Source organism: Lepisosteus platostomus, chromosome 23 (assembly GCF_059453375.1).
Source record: "Lepisosteus platostomus isolate fLepPlt1 chromosome 23, fLepPlt1.hap1, whole genome shotgun sequence".
Classification (NCBI taxonomy): Eukaryota; Metazoa; Chordata; class Actinopteri; order Semionotiformes; family Lepisosteidae; genus Lepisosteus; species Lepisosteus platostomus.
The window spans coordinates 16761926-16780335 of record NC_142633.1 but is presented as its reverse complement, the minus strand read 5'-3'; the positions used below and the strand labels follow the sequence as shown (position 1 = coordinate 16780335).

The 18410-nt window shown below is 45.8% G+C and overlaps 1 protein-coding gene across 4 annotated transcripts in view; it reads right to left on the bottom strand.

The window, feature by feature from the left end:
* rerea (arginine-glutamic acid dipeptide (RE) repeats a) overlaps positions 1–18410 on the bottom strand; it is a 153254-nt gene that overhangs the window by 112445 nt on the left and 22399 nt on the right. For 2 of the 4 annotated variants that reach the window (XM_088617186.1, XM_088617189.1), the window contains exon 1: positions 7785–8394. The exons of 1 other annotated variant lie outside the window; for it this stretch is intronic. The gene's annotated coding sequence lies outside the window, so the exon portion shown is untranslated. Of the gene's footprint in view, positions 1–7784; positions 8395–17201; positions 17283–18410 lie in introns of those variants that run through there. One more of the 4 variants, XM_088617187.1, reaches the window with a different exon arrangement.

The window sequence follows — 18410 nt, the reverse complement described above, 5'->3', positions numbered from 1 at the left end:
GGGGGGCTCAAAGGCCAACCTCCAGAAGGGACCGAACTGACGTTCGCGACAGCCTTTCGGCTGGCATTAAAAAAAGCAAGATGACACACCAGCCTGAAAGCCTTTTCAACACATGCATTTCTTCAGAACACAGAGACACGCTTGCAAGCAAGTGAACAGCTAATCTCAAACGCACTAATAACCTTGGGCTGTCTATTAAATCCATTACTTTATGGAACGTTATGGTGTATAAATAGAAGTTCCATTTCTCACCATCAGTCTGTTATAACCATTTCAGTTCCCTGCCCCCCCACTCTCCGCCTCCCATCATTAAATATTTATCCTTGCACAGTGGCGGATCACGCAGAGGTGATAAGCGTTCAGAAACTGAAATCTTTTTTTTTTTTTTACAACAAAGGCACGTTTATTCAGAAGGATTATCTACAAGTGTTCATTTAATCAGCACAAGCCAGGACTGCGGAGAAATCCTTTTCCAACACTGACTCTCAAAGGAATGCATTTTTTTTTTTAACGCTTCTTCTCGTGGAGCTCCATCAGGAAGGAAAATCACATTACTGGGGTATTTGTTGGAGAGGGAGGAAGGATGGGGGCAGGGGGGGTGGGGTATTCAAATAGGGAACTGAGCGCCTACAGTGTGTTTTGACTGCTTGTAAAAGTAATCTCAGTGGGGATTTGTTAGTCTGTCAGATTTTTAGGATAGGACTATTTTTTTTCCCCGCTCTCCTGATTACAGCTCTTGCTCTCCTGGCTCAGATATTACTCTGCTTCCTATCACTGCTTTCTAGTACAAACACCTGCAACTGATGCCTAAAATAATGCCTGGGCAGAACCTGTTATTAAGTTATCTTCTATTCCCACAGCTATTAACCTGCTTCATTTGGACAACTGATCGTATATTTTACTTGTATATTATTTTTTCTTTCATCATACATGCCTGTTTCCTGTTTGTCAGTGGGTTCACGTTGTGTTAAATGCATTGCGTATTGTGAAGTCTTTTACCAGCCCGCAAAGCAAATTCTCCATCTGGACAGTAAAGGATACAAGTGTTTAAACCTGATGAAAGGCAGAATCTTCACAAGGTAAAAACTCCATTCAGAAGCCACAGCAAAAAAAGAGAACGCTTGGGGAAAAAAAACATTCAGCTGTGCTGCAGAGGCAGATATTATTTACACAGTCAGGGTGTTTTGACTTCTCTGTCCTGCTTTTACACCTTTTCTTAGAGAGGCACATCTTGGGTTCCTTAACAAGACTATCCTTCCCAATAATCTCAATACCACAATGGCGAAAGAAATGCCCAGTTTGTGGTGGCTGAAGTGGGGCCCACATGACAAATACCCCTAATGAAGTGGATCAGGCTCTCTGTGGGCTTCACGATACAGCGTCTAATTCAATTGTATCAACGGGGCTGCAAACGGTAATGCCACCGTCAATAATCAAAGGACAGGCTTCAGCTAAAAAGGTAAACTGCAAGCAGTGAGGTGTAAATCTGGTACTGATAAGGTACATTTTACCCACAGTGCTCTCTAGCAGGCGGTGGTTGTTTTCCGAAATATACAACTCTGGCAAAGCCTCAACAAGCTTACCGGGGCACGTCAACACCATGTGGGTCTGTACAGTAAACATGCAAGCACAAAAAGACAGCAGGAAATGGAAAGGTTCTGTAAGCTTGCCGAGAGTTCAGCAAAGACAGCAGAGATGGCAAGACAGCACGAATTGGCACCAGCTTTGAGCTGGAAATGTTTTGGAAACGCAATCTTGTAAACAGTTTGCTGCCGGGTAAAGGAGAAAAATCCTGTTTGTGGCCAGCTCCCTGAACACCTCCATTCAGGGCGATAAGAAAAGCAGGAGAAAAAAAAAGCTGTTGGCAGGGGCGCCTTTCAGTGTTTAACACTGGTTATTTCTGACCTTTATTAAAAAATAGCTCCTCCTCTCGGGGTCAGTGCTAAACTGTGAAATCTCTTCCCATAGCTCGTCTCCGTTTGAACTTTTAATAGTTTGCAAGCAGTTCGCACTGTGGCAATGCACACCTTCTCTGAAATAACAGGCTGAGAATGAGAGAGCAATCCACCACTCCCCCCTCCCGTCTCTTTTCTCTTCCTGCTTATATCCCCTCCAATTAACACAGCTGTAAAGGGGTCCAGTCACATTTCATTTCAGTCACACAAAGCCATTTCAGTCCACAGAGCCAAGCTGCCACATTCTCAAAACCGGAGACATGTTAACAGATAAGGCAGACTGCAGATCAAAAATAAACACACTCCGGTAACCTGCAAACAAGCTGCCTCTGCTTGTTTTTGAAGGGGAAAAACAGTTGATAAACAGAGCAGCAAAGTGCATAGAACAAAACGTTTACCGACTGTCTGCCGTCTTGGATTGCAGCAACAGAGTGAGAAGAGAGGAAAAAAACCTAAACCAGGATGCCAGAATTACTGAAAAACAAGGGTGCTCAGGAAACGCACCATGCAACTAGACTTCAGCGTTCATTCATGTGGGCTTAGTGCAAGTCCTGAAAGTCCGGATTGAGACTTGCACAGGAAATCGACGAATCTCCATTTGTATTTTCACCTTTCACCTTTGGTGATGCAAATTAGCTACAGTAATCTGGGGGGGGTTCCTCCATGGAGCTCTCTAATGCTATAGCTGTGCACCGGCTTTTAGTCCAAAGAAGGTAAATAAAAGGAAATTGAATGAATGAAAGCTGTGCAAGAATGGAAAAATTAACAACTGGGCAACTGCTGCCCGTGATCTACAGTGAGTGGCTAAAATCCTGCACATGGATTTGATAAGCAGGGACGTTTTTAATACAAAACCATTAGGGCTAAATTACCCCCATTCTGCAGTTTTGAAAAAGAGTGACAAACCAAAGAAGCCTAGTATTTATTTTCAGGGCAGAATGGAGTTCAATCTCCATGTTGTCCTGAAAGAAAAAGTCTTGGCAAATTCTAGGTGCTTATCAATTTAATTGCTTTGTACTCCATATAAGAGTGAGAGGAGTCCTCATGTTTGCCTCTGATGAACAATAGCTGTAGAGGAGATGGTTGTAAATTTTGCATTAGCACAAGGTAGCTGAACACAGCTCTGCTTTCTCAAGGGGGGGTAGCTGTTGCATCTTTAAAAAGGGAGACAATCCCATGGGACATCCCAGAGGAGCTCAGGATCTGTGTAAGGATTGTTGAGGGTGCAGAAACATTTTCAGGAATGTTCATCTTTCTAACAGTTTCAGGTTTATTTATCCACACTGGTGCTTTTAAATTTACCAGAACACGGTCCTTCTTTGGACCCATTTTCTCTTTTGCAAAACTTCCACAGATGTACTTAAAAGGCCAGGTGACTCCCTTTCTGGTTGAAGAGAAGTGTACAGTGCCTGGTTCAGGTTGAGCACAGAAGGCACTTTACCCTAAAGCTGGTAGGAGCATGGAATAATGTACCCAACCATGTTGAATTAGATACCCTGGATCTTTCCAAGAAACAGCTGGATGAGATCCTGGGATCAATTAGCTATCGACTACAAAAGGGGCTGAACGTCTCCTCTCGTTTGTAAACTTGTCTTGTTGTTACGGTCCTGCAACATTCAGACAACTGCCTGCATGACACGAAATCACCATCTAATAGCTCATCACCTACTAGCGTTACTCACTTCTGATCCATTAACTCATATTACTCAATGCAAAACCAGTACTCTCCTCCTTAACTGTGAAGACCTGCAATGTTCAGGCTGGTCTGACTAAAGACTAACAACTTCTTCTGTTAACATGAGACTATTGTTCCCGCTACCAACAAGATAATTACCGTGAAGACGAGTGGATCCGTTTTCATTTCTGCAACTCCTGAACCTCTTACTGTGCCACTGCAATTGACATTACTCTGCCTGTTAATTTCTCAGTTCGAAAGGGGTCCCCATCTACCAGAGAGGCCTTGGGCATCTCCTGTCAGAGTACTAATTAATGTGAAGAATGAGATCACATTCCAATCAGAGAGCAACGTGTTAAAATGACTTTAATGATTGTTTAGCTCAATAAGGCTGCAAAGTGTTAAAACTACAGTCTTGCAATACAAGATCTGGCTCCATGGAGAAAATCTGGAAGAGTTTTTCAGAAAAGCACGACAAGGTGCTGTGCTCTACCTACAGAGAGGGTCACCGTCTTATCTATGCAGAGCTGCAAAGGACATTTGTTTGGTCACTCCATGTAAAACATCTTAAAACGTTCAAAAGTGAACACTGATTTTCAAGATCGATAAGGCCTATTTAGACCATCTATAAATATGGTAAAAAAAACTGTCTATAAGTTGTTAGATGCAAATGAACATTACGGCATCAATATACCTGATTACTGCAGAAAGCATTCATATTCTGCATTTAACACGGCAGACAGCTATCATTAAGACATGTGACAGTGCATCAGTTCAGCACATGTATAATTATTAAACATCGGGCCTGAATGAATCTACAAACCAAGGAATGAGAAAAGCCTAAATCCCCCCCCCACCAGAGTTTATACTTTAATCCTACAGTTTAAAACACCGAAATTCGAAGAATTTTGCATCTGCGCTCATTTGCGCGTCTGGCTCACTCGGGCCGCCCCACAGCAGCTGGCCTCTGCAGCCCAGCGGTTGTGATGCGAAGACTTTTCTTTCTGCTGCATTTTGCGTCTGCTGCCCTCACGGAAGGGCCCGGGCACAGTCGACGCTACCTCCCCGGCATCGGGCACACAGGCCTGCAAGGAGCCTTCGCTTTTAAAATTTATGGTTGGATTAACGAGTCCAGATGTCCCCTGTCGTCGCGTGCGGGGAGCACCTCCGCACGGGCTCAGCTGTTCGGGAGTAAAAAACGGGAGGGTGCCTGCATTCCGGCGTTCCGGTTGAAACCGAGACGATCACCAAGCTCTGATTCACGGGTCTGCGTGCAGAAATGAACTGGTATGGTGGGGGGGGGCGGGGGGGGGGATGCTTTACTTATTGATTACGCACTTGAAAGCGTGGCAGGGCGGCCGAGTTAAGTGATCACCGCTCCGCCGACGGCAGCCACAACAAACAGCACAGGAAGTCGCAATGAGCATGACATTAATTACATCTGTCCTTCCTCTAATTCATTAACGGCTACAGCTGGCCCTACGGGCTCCAGCCTGGCTCCGGCATGCATCACTTCCCAGCCTAAGCCACACGCTGAAGCATCGCTTTCCAGCCATCTCTGTGGGGGGGGGGGATCTTTAAAAAAAACACAAGTATAATCCTGGAAAATTCTACCCCGAGAACCGATTAAATAACATTCCTTCCACGCCCCATCAATCACTCAGCTGCCACCACACGAGCGATTTGCCACACAACGCTTAAGAAAAACACCTGTCCTAAGGAAAACGAGGACTTCCTCAGATCTGACTTCTCTCCCTTGGTTCTGTGAACGTCGGATTTCGGGAAATGTGAAAAGCATTAATGCTTAAGGGCTCTCGTTTCTGAAACGGGGCTCAAGTTTTTTTTGCCACCTCATTTTTTCAGAAGGCTCTGCTGAGTAACAGCAGTTGAGCCTCCCTGGGAGGTGGCCTGGGGGGGGGGAGCTCAGTCAGGTGTTTTAAATATCATCCTGTGCTGTAAGAATGCGTCTGTTCACACACCCACACAGACAGTACAGAGAAACACAGGCACACCAGCTCTCTCATTTAGTCACAGGCAGCAGAGAGGGGGAAAAAAAAACTAAACGTGGTTCATTCATTATTTCACACAACACGGCACATATCTGAATCCGCCGAGACCTTCTTAACGACACCCCCCGGAGCCACCTGCGCAGCAACACCCTCCACTCCAGAGCTCTGGAGAAAAGGATTTCAAGACCTCAAGGAGCCAGGGTCCAGTTCAAAAACATTGAAACGCCTTTAAACAAAAAAAATGGTGTTTTTAACATCTGTGTATATCTCATATTTCAATACTTTCGTGCAATGATTAATGATGACGTCCCGACTGGGGCCTGAACTTCCACCGTGCGACAGCTGAATCAAACAGGTTTTTGCCACGATCTGAGCTGCTGACCTTTCAGAGGATATCTCAGGGGACGAACAACCACATTAACTCAGGCCGTCGCAGAATTAAACAGCCCTTCCCAACTCCCCTATCGTCTTCCTGGGAGTCACCTCTCCTCGGGCCAAGCCACAGCCTCCAGGAAGACACATTCCATCACCCTGAAACCACCAAGTGCAAGAAAACCACGCCAGCCTCCTCTACCCCTCAGCCAGGACAGCTGTCCCAGGAAAGATTCCAGGGAAACCTCCACAACAGGAAAGCCTGCTCCCAAACTACAGTCACGGGTGACCTTTGACCCCCCTCTCTGAAAATGGCCGCCCTGTTCTCACAGTGGCTGCACATGCTGGTCTTCAGAAGCCCAGTTTCTCCAAGTGCCGGGAAACACTGCAAGTGAATTTCAGGGGCAAGAAAAAAAAGACTCCAGGAGTCTTAAGACACCAGTGTTCAAGCAATTATCTCCACCGGCAACAGGGCACAGAATTAGCAAACCGGTGTCCTCCCAATTAAGCACATTAATCCCATCTGAATCATTAATCCAGAGGTCACAGCTTCTGGCTCACAAAAGCTCAGAGAAACCGGGCTGAAGAGCACTAAATCCTTACCGCCACGCGATTCTTCTACGTTATGATTCAACTCTCAAAATGTAAGAGACCCGCAATAAAAAAAGGAATAAAAAACAGAAAGGTTAACTAAAGATGTTACAATTCTAAACTACCTCATGAAAGATCAGCCCCAGTTCGACACTACAGACGCGTCCTGTATTCGCGCGTCTTGACACACTCGGAGGTCAGGAGGCAGCCCGTTAAAAACACAGTAAGAGCTCTTGTTCCCCCCCAAGAAAAAAAAACTCCCAAGATTTCCCCTTACGCGTGCAACGCGTACGTGTTTCACCACACGGGAGAGCAAGACGTCGCAGCGCCTTTTAACCAGAACACAATAGCAAAACCTTGAACACCAATCCTTCCTCACAAACACCACCACCCCCCTCCCAGTGCCTTATCAGGAGGGCAGCTGCGCGCACAGCCCCCCCCCGGAGGGCCGAGAGCCGCTCAGTCCTGCACGGAGGCGCGCGGCCGCACGTGCTGCCCGGTGCGCACCGGCGGCAGCGCGCGGGGGGGGCTCCTCTGCACGGGGGGCATTTCGGGGAACCCCAGTTCGCCCATCAACCACACGCACCGGCATTAGAAACCTGTTTTTTTTTATTATTTCAGGATCGTTGAAACGTTTCGAGAAACGCACTCGCGACCCCCTTCTTTCCTTTCAAACATCAGTGTTTTGTTGTTGTGGAAAAAAAAAAACTTTTCGTTTTTAACCAACGTGCACGGATGCAATGAATAGCTCCGGGCTGTAGTTAAGCTTACGCCCGACGGAGCTTTACAAACAGATAATTTAAGCCCGAAGTCAAACGTACAGACCGGATCCGGCAACAACAACAACAACAATAAAAAAACAAACTTGAGCACACACGTTAAAAAAAAAGTTTTGCTCCGCTCCTGGTGTGAAGTCGTGAAACACGTCCTGAACGACAGCACGCCTCCGTGCCCGGGTGCCGTCGGTGCGAAAAGTGAAACACTCCACAAGCGAGCTCGGCGTGCACTCCTCCGAACTCATCAGCGAAGCGTCGTAATTGCGAACAGTAGGTTTTTAATTAAAGCCCTCGCTGCCGTGCCACCGTCTCCAACCCCCAGAAGCACCCCCCCCCCTCCTCCTCCTCCTCTTCCCGCTCCCCCATCCGTTCCTCCTGTCCTTTAATTCCCAGGAACAATACTCACCCGCCAGCCTGCCGATGCCGAAGTTCCGCGAGGTGCCTTGCAAACTAGTTCACCGCGATCCCGGGCCAGCCGCTCCGCACTGACCCCTCCGCTCCCTGGGCCGGATCCAACAACAAGAGGGAGGCTAAACAGACGGACCCCCACGCCTCTGAGGCACTCTTTTTAATCCTCTGCCCGTTACCAGCCGCTGCCCCGCACAAAATGGGAGAAGGAGCGGGAGGAGGTGGTGGTGGTGGTGTTGGTGCTGGGGGGGTTAAGCCACTTGCCTAACAAAAAGGCGGTCCTGTTTCGTTATTTATTCTCACACGCACGGACCGCCAGAGACCCGAGTGCGGGGACTAACACACACACACACAAAATAAAGAAACGACAATCAGTTCTCACACAACTCCTCTGCAGCCCGGTGTGTGCAGCGCGCCGGCGGTAGCAGCAGCAGTAGTAGATGAGACTGTAGTTTGCGTAAAGGAAATCACTGAGTTCACCGTTTACTGACTCCCCCTTCCTCCTCTCTCTCTCTCTCACACACATTCACTCTCTCTCCTCCTCAGCTGTTCGGCAGACACACACACACGCCTGACCTAGTCTCCTTATCCAGACACTAGTGAAGGAGAATAACTACATCACCACCACCACCCCCTTCAACACACATACACACACCCCAACACTACAAAAACAGCTGCCAGCAAAACCCGGACTGGATTCCTGCCTTTTCCGCTCCTCGGGACAGCGTGTGTGTGTGTGTGTTTTGGGAAGGAGAGGGGGGGGTATCTTGATTGATGGGCGAACCGTAAGAACGCAGTCTGCGCGAAAATGCATCGGTAAGCAATATATTAAACTCAGGCCAGGCAAACCGGGACCTATCAACCGTTCAACATCCGCGGCTGCTGCGAGGAATATTAACTACAGCGGCCCTGACGCGAAACTGCAGATCAAAGGGGGAGAAGGAAACGCTTTTTGTCTAGGTTAATTAAACACATCAAGAACGGATATCCGTTTCCATTCTAAAAATGTAAGTCTTACGAACCTAACGTAAGGAGAGAGAAAAAAAAACATGGTTTCAGCGCATGTCTGGTGAATCTAAACACGAACTTGTTTTGGTGGTGGGGTGGGGAGTCTTTATTTGTCTATAATACAGACGATCGATAAGACGTGGTGGACCCGCGCTCTTCTGGCGTGTCAGGAACAGCACGCCTCCCATTACTTGCGAGAGAGAGGACAAGCACCGCCAACTGCAGGGATGAATGACTAGTGCATAGAAAAATAAGCTGGTTTTGACACGGTTTGTACACAATCGCGGATATTGATCCTCAAACAGAGAAAGCACATAAGAGGCGGGCGGGCGGCATCTCTTTATAACTTAAAATGCCGCATTAACTTAAAACCGCTTAATGATCTTCTTTAAGAAGCGCTAGGTGTTGAGCTACAGGCTAATGTGCATCCATTTATATCGTCTATTGATCTCCCCAGCGTTACCACGACCGGGAGAAAAAATGCACAATTTACCCTGAACTCCGTGCGGGACTGTGTTCCACTTCGTGCAGTTAAGTAGAGGACTGGTGCTCTTTGATTTTAACATCCCAGTAAGTGCCAGCATTAAAAATTAAACCACTTAGTTCACCCTTTGTAAACAAGACATGGTACCACACAAGACGTCAGTGATGAATCAGTACATTTACATTTATTTAAGGCTGTCCTCAAAGCTCATAATACATGACCGTCAAGTTCAAAATAAAGGAAACACAATCCCCAGGTACTGTAATGCACACACATTTTACCTGTCAACCACTGCTTTGAGAACAGGGCTTTCATTTAGCAGAACTAAACAAATACTGCCCAGCTTCAAAAATGCAAAACTCATATTGTCCCTCGCTGGTTAGCTGCAGGGTTTAAAGCAACTAACTAGAAGATCCTATTGCACAACCGCGCAAGCAACCTGCTCATTTTAAATGACCTTCAAGATCGTGGAAAACAACAACAACAAAAAAATCTCCATGAATCTCCCCAGCCACGGACAAATATGGAGGGACATAACCGTAATCTCATCCAGATACTTGGTCCACATTAACGCCTCGTTATTCAGAAAGGCTTAATCGATCAATACAAACTGAATCTGTTTCGCGGGGTGTTTGTTGCTCCACGACCTGATGCTGCACATTGGGTGTCCCTGGTGATTACATCACTCGAAAACACGATCCCCTCCAAGCAAGCAAGGCTGGAGCTTGCATTTCGCAACTTGCAAGGACGAGCGCAGATGCACAGGTCCCTCCAGCTCCCCTGCGGACCCTACGCCAGTTCAGTGTCCATTTCTAGTCACAGAAAAGGAGTGTGTATTGAGCCCGTACAGCACTGTCCCTTTTTTATACAGCTCCCCCTCTCAACTCAGAAGGGCAGACCTCCCAGTTGTGTGCAAATGCACGCCTTATGAGCTCTTTTGGGGCAGCCCCAGCTGGCCTTTAAAGGAAAAAGAGCTTCTCCCCCTGTCACAGGGGAAAGGTAGAACATCGGGCCAGCAGGATGAAGAGGACAGTGTCGAGGAACGTCACCCACTCATCTTGGAAAAGAAATCGACCTCCCGCAGATCCCACTGTGTCAGCCGGATGTCCTGGAGTCGGGACGGGCCACCTGGGATAAAACGCCTGCCATGATCAACCCCTTGACTGGAATATCGGCACATCCACTCCATACCAGTTGATACCTCATCGCCCCAGCTACAGACTGCACTTTCAGGACACGCAGCCTCAAAACGCGTCCCATCTATCTGGACTCAAAACTGGGAAAGTTGTAGGTTCAAATCCCCCATGGGGCATTAACTGTTACACCCCTGAGCAAGGTTCTAGTAACGTGCACAACAACGCACATGAGTGCAAATAGAAACCGCTCCGGATAAAAGCGTCTGCCAAACAATCACGGCAAATTGTTTCCTGAAGCTACACAGACCAGGGTTATTGTATTTTTTAACATTAATGTCAGGGACAAGCACTTCACTCTCTGAGCTGTAAAAAAAAAAAAAAAAAGGCACCGGGTTTGTCTAACAGAACGATCTGCTAAGGAGCTTGACACAGTTTCACTGGAGCCGTGTCATGGATCCCATTCCCGAGCCGCTGAGCTGGAACTCCACCTCCAGGATTTCACACAGCCCCTGTTTATCACACAGCCCTGTCATGTTGAGCGCCATTAACAGATAATGAAAGGAGACAACGGGTGCAGTTACAAGCAAAGCACTCTACATTCTACAGGCCTAAGCATGTGTCTGGGAAGCCGACTGTCTATTCAGCCCTGTTTAGTATCCAACACCACCACCACCCCCAATCCCTCCCTTTACCCCCTTGAGGAAGAAAAATATCCTAAAAATCAATTAGCTGCCACTGTTTTGCTTGCTTTAAAAAAAAAAACTTAATTTCATACAATGACCCCCTTCAAAACAAAAACAAGTACTCAAGTCAGGCAGGATCAGAATCCTTCACTACGTAAGGAAAAGGATCATTTCTCAAAACCCGAATTCCACAGCAGGGGACACAACCTAGGGGACCCCATCTGAGGAGATTAAACTCACACAAACCCCTTACATCCTTGATAGTTGGAAGCCGGAGATAACAGCATAAATTAAAAATGCAAATGAGAATTTAATCCCGATTATTTAAGCATTCCAAAAAGTACAGGCTGTATTTGTAATGAAAAAAAATACTTCTCTAAGTCAGCCGTCATTTCGCTGGTAAAAAGCTGAAGCCCTGCTCCTGTGCATTTGGACCTGGCTGAGAGACCATGCTGTATAATGCATAAATACATAAAACGCACAGAGAGACTCTGAAGGAAATGGTCTGCAAGAAAAATGTCAGGCAGCTCACAGAGGGGACTTGAAGTCACATGGATGAACGAGCTGAGCATCTGAGAGACTTGGCACCGTGTTCAGGCACCGGCCCCTCAAGTACTTAGCTATCTAGTAACAATTTAATAAATACAGCGGGGGTATGGAGACAAGTCACAAGGAGGCGAGCTCAGAGGAGAACAGAGCCTGTAAAAAAAAAAAAAAAAAAAGCTGGGAACTTTCAGAGCAGGACGCAACCTAAATAAATGAAGCCAGCGCGGGCCAGGGTGAGCAGAACCAGCACAGAAGGCAGGTCGCACATGGGCGGAAAGATCAGCAGACCCTCGCCATCGTCTGATCACGGGTTCTGCTTCCCGGTTTCCAAACCTCACCGCCACACAACTGCAGCGGCGTTTAAGGGAATGTGGGAGCCTTTCAGGAAAGGAGTGGAATCTGTCAGGAGAAGGGGGGGAAAAAAAGTACATCTTAGCACAGATGGCCAAGAGACTTTTTTTTTCTGTTCCCCGAGGCCGACAGGAAAACCAATGGGAACACAAACTGACGGGATTTCAAGGATGATCTCAGCCCCGGCCTCTTTTATTACTCTTGCTTTCTCTTGAGGTCACTGCCATGCGCTGCTGCTGCCGTGAGGAACACACAAATGTTCTCCTTCAAGAACCTTGCATCCCCCCCCCGACTTCCCCCAACATGCACTCCCCCTCTTAGCCCTCTTGATCTTTTAATTAGTATTAGACAAGCACACAGCACCCCAAGAGGGACATACAGTAGGTCAGGAAAACTTGGAAGCCAACCCAAGCTATTTATATATATATAAAAAAAGCTGATGCTTGAAACTGTGGAAATGGCTGGAAAATAAACGAAGATGGAAGGGATTTTTTTTTTGGTCATACCAGCCTCATCCAGGGAAGGAAAACATCGAATGCACGGCATCTGCATTTGCACTCGAATCTGCACTTCAATTGTTATTTTAAAGGAAGCCCTTTCTCTCAAGCTCAAGGAAGCGCCTGACATTAGTTTCCTCCAAAGCCTATCCCAAATAAGGAAAACATTTTTTACGCACACTTCTCTCTTGTCATACTTAACCCAGGAGGCAATATACTAACTTGCAGATGCTCAGGCATCTTTTGAGAGACCACAATGGGATTTAATATACTTACATGAAGCTCTGCCTACATCAGAAATTACTTTGAAGACTTATCATTATAACTGTACCAGAACTCCCCCTGAAAGAATGTCAGGAATTTTTCATTACTTAGGTTATCAATTTAAAGCACAGCTGAAAAGTTCCTCTATTTACTTTGCTACTGATCCACATTTGGCAAAGCCCTCAAGCCTGAGAGTACGAACTCTTGTATTTACATTCTGTTCATGGCCAGCTATATACATGCATGCACATAGGCCTTCTTCAGCACTTCCTTAAAATTGTCAACTGTCGCAAATCAAACACATTAAACCAGCCACACAGAGACGTGTTTTAGGGGTTCTGACCCCACAAAAAAGGACATTTACAAATGGATGGGCCACTATTTTACATTCCTTGTCGTTCACATGCTTGAAAGCCGCGGAGGAAAAAAATCTGCAGCTCAGAAAGAAGCTGACACACTCCCTCACAGACTGACGGATCTCAATTAGAATCAACCTGTTTAAAGGAAAACACTTTTTTCTACCTCAGACTACACAGACTAAGCGGCTCCTGTCTGCAAAACCTTGTGAAGCGAGATCTGTTAAATGCCGTGTAGTAGGAGGAAGTGATTTATAGCAGATACACGAAGATAAACCACTGCCGGTGTTTTTCCTCCCCATGAGGAGACAATGTAATGCTGTAAAACTTTCAGGGAGTCTCAGATGGGGAGGTCTTGAAAGAGCTCTCATCCTCATCCAGTTCTCTCGGAATAACACAGGTAGCACTTCAGACAGGCCTCTGGGCGTCTACCCTCCCGCTCAGCAGCTCACCAAAAACGTGTCTTTTTAAAGACTGAATCTTTAAAACATCGCTTAACGAGCAAGAATCCTTCTGGAAAAAAAAAATTTCTGCTCAAAGAGATTTTAAAAAACGTTTTTTTTTTTTACACAGGAACTTGAAAAAAAATCAGAATCACCTGATGCAAAAGATTTCGGTAAAGCAACATGTACTGAAATATGGTTTATGTGGAAGGTTGTAGGTCCAAATTCCAGGTGAGACACTGCGGTTGTACCATGATCACGATACTAGACCTGGATTGCTCCATTAAAATACCCAGATATACATGTCTAAGTGTAAGTTGCTTTGGATAAAAATATCAGCCAAATAAATTAGTAGTTAGTAGTAATATGCAATATTTCCATGCACTGGAGCTCTTCTTATGGAGCTTAATGACGATTCCACTTAAAAAGCTAAACGCTACAGTCGATCCACAGAGGAAACATGGGAAACACAGATTTAGTGTTAACAATTACCAGTGTTAATCCCAAACTGCCCCATCTGCTGGATACACAGCAGAAGAGCAAGTTTAATCATCTCAGATGTCTTGTGCACAAGACAGTAATTACCGTTGCTCGTGAGCAATGGCCCCGTGTTCAGAAACTGGTGTAGCGATAAAGGACGAAGAGATATCCGACCCAAGCCCTCGTCCTTCAATTTCATTTACATTCAAACTATAATCACAATACCGCTGTCACACTGGCTGACTCCTGTTACAATGAAGAACATCATATGACGAGAGGCTCAGCTCAATTGCTTTTAACATTTATAAAATCCCAGAAGCAGCTGAGAGGAAAAAAAAGCATGAACACATCCTTTTAAGATTTTTTTTTTGCACCAAATGAAATCCTCATCTCTGTTAGGATCCCTTTCTCCAACACTCCGATGTTCAAATATGACACCTGTCTTTAGTCAGCCCACTCCGAGATCAAGTTGTTGAGTTTTAATGGGAAATGTTTTGTCAATATTATTCACTTACTCTTCCCCTACTTCATTAATAATCCATTAGCAGAACTTAAAATATAACTTGGCAGCCTGCCCCTCGAAACAGAATCGGCTTCCTGTGTTTTCCAAAGACAAGTGTCAGTGGTTGCAGAAGGCGGCGAGGAGAGGGAATTCTAAACTGGTTTTGTACAAGAGAGTACATTAAAATAAACACTAAATCCCATCTGCGTGCCAGGATTAAAAAAAAACGAAAGGGATTTTTCACGTCTTTCCCCTCTAGAATAATTTCATAGGGAGAGAAAAAAAAATGCATCAGTGCAGCTTGTGCAAATCCGCATCGGCCCAGGAATCAGCGATTCAGGAGATGCCCGCGTCTGGCACTCAGTTCTCAGAGCCAGCTACTGTCGTGGAGCTCTTCCACTTGTGCTTCATTACAGGAAGCACTTGCATATTAAAATCCTGATGGTTTTCGGCTGAAAGAGGAGATCAGATTTCCATTCGAGATTCAGATGGTAACTCTCAAAAGAGAAGACTTATCAACAAGAAAGAATAATCCATCTAGAGATATGGAGATGGGCTCAGTCCCTGGTTATGGACTGCAGATGCGGAAACGCAAGAGGCAGAGTGAGCGCTATCACATTATATGCTTTAAAAATTGAGTGTTCCCAGTAAAACAAATAGAGCATTTAAAAGCACTCTTCACATTCTCATATATTTCAGATGACATCAGCTGGAAAGGCCAAGGGCTTTTAAAATGCTCTCGATTTGGTAAGAAAGGCCTTTTTACTCATCAGCAAACGTGCAAAGGGTCAGTGTTTTTTTTAAAAAGCTCTGAATGCAGACAGGTAAATTTTTTTTTAGCTTGTGAAGGATATTGACCAGGCGAGAAGACTGTGTGATTGAGGGTCCCATTAACAAATGGGAAAGTGCTTGCAGCAGGGCTCCAACTTCATTTGCAGTGCAGCATTAGAGGGGACTAGGGCCAGATTAGCTATGATAATGTAAGTCTGTACTTGCAGCTTTGATTGAAAACACAGCCATGGGTAGTGGTTGGAACATATGGCCATAACTGCACTTCCTCTAGAAGGGGGGTGGGGGGAAGAACATCTGTTTTAACTGTGGTATCCTTCTTGTGTTCTTATCCCTACAGCCACAGTGCTCAGAGAGAAGCTCAGCACAGTGCAAGAACTGTGCCTGCATTTGTGCAAAACATTCCTACTCAGACATTTAAAAAAAAAAAAACGGCAAAAAATATTACAATAAGTAACCCCAGGCCACTTCTCCACCCCCAGCTGTGAAATTGCAGGGAATAAATTCTACCCAGCCTGTATTTTGTAAATCACAACTCTTAAGCCTCTCAACTAAATATAATGCTAAGAAAAAAAAACTTTTAACAAATGTTCCAGTGTTTTTTTGTGGAACGCTTCCACACCTCACCAACATACACCTGACACTTACATTTGTGTGTATCTGTACAGCCCAGTACAACTCTTGGAGCCTTCCTGCAGCGAACAAGTCCAGATAACAGCCCAGTACAGACAGGGACCACTTTCCCCTGACTTTCAAGTGCGTCGTTCTGAGGGGATCAAGCCGGCTTCAGCGCCTTGTAAGACCCCTCAGCGAAGCCCGTTTCAACATCTAACTCTCGCTGCTCAATTGACAGGGGAAACAGCAGTAAATCTGCTCTCGACTTGTTCACTGGGTGACCACCTAAGGGGCAACCACCCCCCTGCGAATGTTGAGAAAGAACTTGGATGCTTCCCTGACGATTCTCGCTGCAGAAAACCCAGGCTGAAACGAAATCGTCCACGCCGCTCGGACACGTGATGAGGGCCCGCCGTAATGAACAGCAGCTCGTTTCATCCATTTTATCGGACAGCTGCAACCATGAACCACTAACGCGCACAGCCTGAAGAATGAGCACCGCTGTATTCCAGTGGCTCCGCAACTAAAAGGCCGACTGGAAAATGAGGAACAACAGCTCCATTCATTGCCAACCAGCGACTCTGCATTGAAAGCCTCTTTACATGCACTCAACCTATATTTACATCAATGTTAATTTATCAGAATCTTACTTCACAAAATGAAAACAGTGTGACAAATCGCTAAAGAAATCGCCCCCTCGCCCCAGCTCGAGTTCAGAGGCCTCTGGAAGAAAGTGCAACTTTTAACACATTCACACACCACAATGGCACTTTTCAGAACATTTGTGTCACGGCAGAAAAGCAGGACTTGGAAGTTTTGCATTCGTCTGCCCCCCCCACACACAAATACTCAGATATAAATGCTTCAGATAAGGTCACCATACAAATTACAGCACTTGTTACCAGGCAAACAAACACTTGATAGCTCGGAAAATAAATGCCAAGGTAGAAGAGCACGAAAACATTACAGAACGTTTCACAGATAGAGAGAGAAATATTTAGGTCAGAAAGGAAGTGATGCCAGATGTGTGCATTGTTAATGGAGACGAGACAGGGCACATCTGTACACTGCAGAGGGGACAGGAGTGTCGCATGATGGACACCACACAGAGCAGCAGGCAGTTCGGGGGGGAGGGGGGGGTGACAGGCAGGGAGATGGTGGAGAGAGAGGTCTGGTTGTTAATCTGGAAGGTCAGGGAAGTGGGGGGGGGGGGGGGGTGAGAGTGATCTCCTGCTCATATCACTGTCGCACGTTAACTAACCTTGACTGCATTCAAGTATTTCCTCAGTACTTCAACATCTCCCCATCCAAATCCTAACAAGCACTGAAACACAACGAGATTCTGAAGGGGAAAAAAAAAGAAAAAAAGCAAAAGCATGAATCAAACAAGCCAGACCAGCAATCGTACCTTGACGGCATTTGCACGACGTATTTACATAGCTGCTGCGTGACAAATCAGTGTCTCCCTACTAGAACTTCATTAGACTGCTTTGTTTCAACATGCCAGGGAAGCGTTCAAGGCTGTATCACCCTTTTACACCATTCAAGATTTCATTTTATGTTATCATAAAAAAAACAGCCTTTTGATTTGATGACCCCACATTGTTATGTGACATTTCAGCAGGCCTGCCAGTAATTGTGTTGTAAAGATGAGTTTCGCAGATATTTACAGTGCCCTCTAGAGCTCACTGGCTCTCTCCCCTCCTCCCCTCGCACAGCTTGGAAATGAAAACATCACCATCCTGCCTTGCAGCACCCGTTCAATAACACTGACATTTTACATTCGCCGTCCACAGCCAGGAGAGATTCGGAGCGCTTAGGAAGGAGCCCGCTCTCAAACACCCCCCCAAAAAACATGAAAACAGCTTGCAGAAGCTGATTTATGTGCGGAATGGTGCACTCCAGCTCAAAACCAGAATTTCATTAGGAAATCCTGCAATTATTTTAATGTGCCCCTGGGAAACGGACAAGCTTTTCTTCTCTTCTGCGTTTTTTACATCTTTGTTGACTTTAGACAAAAAAAAAGATCACCGTTTTCATCGCACATCTTACACATCCTCGATCTGTCAGTAGGGACATCTGTCTGATGCCACTGAAGCATTCAGACCTATGCAATTACCAGAGCTAAGGGTTATTAAGTCTCTGGATTAGACCACTGCATTAAAACATTGATTTTTCCCAGCAGCAGGCGTTTCATAATAACTTACCCAAAAAAGGAGCCGAGTACGTCAAACCAAGGGGCACCAGTGGACAGATTTTGTGTGTCACTAATAATGACTTAATCATTAAAATGCTGTAATCATAATATCACCATTTTTCAGGAATACACTTACTAGCCTAGACAAGGCATGAGATTTCTGAGGCTTTGGGGTTGTTTTTACAGACTAGTTATCAAAAAATTAAAAAAGCCTAACGTACACGAACAAAAACAGAATGAATTACTTCCCCTCGGGCACACACACACACACCC